Here is a 4,289-nt window from a genome sequence, read left to right as displayed (position 1 = left end):
CTTAATTAAGTACCGTGTATACACTAAGTGTTTTCATCCTGAACATCCGTAACTTGCTAGAATCGACATTCTGATGAAATTTTGAATGTAATATCAGCTTTTCTAACCGTGTTTTGTCGTTACTGTGGTTATCCAGCTATTCACTTTCTTTTAACAGTGCTTTAATAAAGCACTCTGGCAGTTATCCGATTAACATAATAAATCCATCCTTTCTTTTGATACGTTTCGGCCTCTCCCTCAAGTAGATTCGACGGTTTGTAGAGCACATTTTGTCTTAGCACAAACAATGCCGAAACGAAAATACGTGTCGCATCCAGTCCGGTGGTGGCGAGGAATATCACAGCCAATAAGCTGTCCAATCGACGCACCTTTATCCAAGAAAACCCTGCAGCCGTTGGCAGCGTGTTTTTTTTTGGGGGGGGGGGGCGGCGGGGGCTGGGGTGTCATCATTCTTCTGACTGATTTGATGCGGCCCGCCACGAACTCCTCGCTTGTGCCAACTTGTTCAACTCGGAGTGGTACTTGCAACCTATGTCCTCAATTATTTGCTGTAGGTATTCTAAACTCTGTCTTCCTCTACAGTTTTTGTTCTGTACAGCCACCTGTAGTACCCTGAAAGTCATTTCCTGTGATTTTAACAAATGTCCCATCATCCTGTCCATTCTCCTTGTCAAAGCTTTCCACATATTTCTTTCCTCTACGATTCTGTGCAGAACCTCCTAAATCCTTACCTTATACCGAGCGAGGTGATGCAGTGGTTAGCACACTGGACTCGCATTCGGGAGGACGACGGTTCAATCCCGTCTCCAGCCATCCTGATTTAGGTTTTCCGTGATTTCCATAAATCGTTTCAGGCAAATGCCGGGATGGTTCCTTTGAAAGGGCACGGCCGATTTCCTTCCCAATCCTTCCCTAAGCCGAGCTTGCTCTCCGTGTCTAATGACCTCGTTGTCGACGGGACGTTAAACACTAACCACCACCACCACCTAACCTTATGAGTCCAACTAATTTTCAACTTTCGCCTGCAGCACCATATCTCAAATGCTTCGATTCTCTTCTGTTCCGGTTTTCCCACAGTCCGTGTTTCACAACCATACAATGCTGTGCTCCAGACGTATATCCTCAGAATTTTTTTCCTCAGATTAAGGCTTATGTTTCATACTAGTAGACTTCTCTTGGACAGAGATCCCCTTTTTGCCAGGGCTAGTCTGCTTTTGATGTTTTCCTTGCTCCGTCCGTCATTGGCTATGCTACTGCGCAGGTAGCAGAATTCCTTAACTTCTTCTACTTTGTAACCATCAATCCTGATGTTAAGTATCTCGCTGTTATCATTTCTGCTACTCGTACTTCTCTTATGTTTTTCTTCTTCACTTTCATTCAGGACAGCAGTGTCATCAGCAAATCGTATCATTGATATCCTTTCGCGTTGAATTTTTATTCCACTCCTGAACATTTTTTTTATTTCCATCATTGCTTCTTCGATGTTAGATTTAACAGTAGGGGCGACAAACCACATCCACGTCTTACATCCTTTTTAACCTGAGCACTTCGTCCTTAATTTTCCATTGTTATTACTCCTTCTTGACTCTTGCACATTTCGTACATTACCCGTCTCTCCCTATAGCTTACCCCAATTTTTCACAGAATTCCGAACATCTTGCACCATTTTACATTGTCGAACGCTTTTTCAAGCTCAGCAAACCTTATACACGTGTCTTGATTTTTCTTTAGTCTTGCTTCCATTATCAACCGCAACGTCAGAATTGCCTCTCTGGTGGCTTTACCTTTACGAAAGCGAAGCTGATCGTCATCTACCACATCCTCAATTTTATTTCCCATTCTTCTGTTTATAATTCTTCTCAGCAACTTGGATGCATGAGCTGTTAAGCTGATTGTGCGACAATTCTCGCTCTTGTCAGCTCTTGCAGTCTTCGGAATTGTGTGGATGATATTATTCCAGTCAGATGGTATGTCCCAGGCTCAAACATTCTACATACTAACGTGAATAGTCGTTTTGTTGCTACTTCTCCCAATAATTTTAGAAATTCTGGTGGAATGCTATCTATCCGTTCTGCCTTATTTGATCTTAAGTCTTCCACAGGTCTTAAGACAGTGTGGCATGGACAACTAATTAGTGTTCCACACTGTGATGGTACACAGACAGGCAACCGTAAAGTGCACCTACTGTCGAGTGCTCCTTCGTTTAGGTGATGAGAAATGTGCAAATTTACTGACATCTGTGCTGCTTCATCGCTAGAGTCTGCGCTGTGAGCAGACTGAGATGGAAATGTCACTTAAGAAAAGAAGTGGAACACGAATGGTAGATGTAAACTTGCTACAGGATTCAAGGGAAGTGTGATGACTTCGTGATGTAAGAGACAAGATAATTTTGCTTGCAGCTACATCCACAACCTAACTATATTTTTCCAACATAAACGTTCAAGTAACTCTATTTTACATGTCACAACACGTGTAGCGTAATCACTCCACCAGTCCACATGTGGAGTCACTTATAAACACTAATGTGAGCACCGAGAATCCGTATCATTTCATACACAAATAATGTGAATTCTCTGTGATCATGGTGGTGTTTATAAGTAAGTCCACATGTGGGCTGGTGGCCTGATTTGCATGCTGCATGAGTTGCGACATGTTACACAGATTTTAGCTGAAATTTCGAAATTGGCCAGTTGGGAGAAACACGTAATTTAGAAAAGGAAACAGTACGCAAGACATTGGCATCATCTGGTGTACTGTAGAAGTGCGTTAAGCTCTTATCAAATAACTAAGTACACAGCCACATTTACTCTTGTGTATTCACGCCTCTCTTCTAATTATGTAAGATCACCAAGACTACTGATATTTGTTGCGTTAGCGATGCCAACACGACAAAAGATAATGATTGCCAGGAACGATGGAAACAGATTTGAAATCGTTTCAGCTATACTGATATCTAATATGTTATTCAGTTAGTGATCCGTATGAGGATGTGTGTTATGTCCTTAGGTTAGTTAGGTTTAAGTAGTTCTAAGTTCTAGGGGACTGATGACCACAGATGTTAAGTCCCATAGTGCTCAGAGCCATTTGAACCATTTGATCCGTATGAACGAAACCGATAGCCATTTTAAATATTTTGTCATGTATCATGTAGTGGCTGGTTGTCACACTACTAAAGTATGGTTCCGTCTTCCAATCGGAAATGTTGAGCTGAAAGAACGATGTTCGGTATCCGTCCTCATGAGGTCCAGTTTCTCTGATTTTCCCGTCTTGATCATTTTTGGACGCATTTCTTGAGGACGTGATAGTCTCCTGACTCGTCTTAGAACATATGCCCTCCAAAATAAAACAGTAAACCTCTCCAAGATGCATAACGCCTGTTTTGTTGCCACTGTAACGTAGTGAGCTTCTTCACGACATTGACCCGCATTTCATATGAAACCGTAGCTTCTCCATAAAACCTTGCCGGTAAGCGTTCCATACCGACGAACAATAATCGAGAATCACACGAGATTTTAAGCACTTCTTCGGGAATTAATTTCTTTAGAGTCTTCCGATATATTTCTCTTTCGCATATGCTTTTTCCGACTACTATTTTCATGTTATGTTACCAGTGTAGATCGTTACGCGGCCAGATAGCCGAGTGCGTTACCATCACGCTCCCGTGATATGGGGAAGCGAACCAGCTCCAGATCGAATAAGCCTCGCAGATCAACGGCTTAGGCCTAGTAAGCTGAGCAGCCTGCACGTGGTTTTTAGCGGTTTCCCACATACAACTGGGTAAACATCCGGCTGATCCCTACGTTTCTCCACAGATACACGCTATGCGCTATGCATACACGTAGAAACGAATCGTTTGTTGGTGAACACATGGAGTGTATCGTGTGTAAGTAGGCTGTTTAGGTTTTTTTTATTGGTAACGCCTCGTTGCGCTCTGTATGAAAATCACTGGCTGTGCTGTGTGCAGTCTGTGGCTGGTTGGCATTGTTGTAATACTCGCCATTGTAGTGTTGGGCTGTCGGCTGTTAACAGCGCGTAGCGTTGCGCAGTTGGAGGTGAGCCGCCAGCACTGGTGGATGTGGGGAGAGAAATGGCGGAGTTTTGAAATTTGTAAGACTGGATGTCATGAACTGCTATATATTTATGACTTTTGAACACTATTAAGGTAAATACATTGTTTGTTCTCTATCATAATCTTTCATTTGCTAACTATGCCTATCAGTAGTTAGTGCCTTCAGTAGTTTGAATCTTTTATTTAGCTGGCAGTAGTGGCGCTCGCTGTATTGCAGTAG

Source organism: Schistocerca cancellata, chromosome 7 (genome assembly GCF_023864275.1).
Source record: "Schistocerca cancellata isolate TAMUIC-IGC-003103 chromosome 7, iqSchCanc2.1, whole genome shotgun sequence".
In the NCBI taxonomy this organism is placed as follows: Eukaryota; Metazoa; Arthropoda; class Insecta; order Orthoptera; family Acrididae; genus Schistocerca; species Schistocerca cancellata.
Note: the sequence above shows the minus strand (reverse complement) of the source record.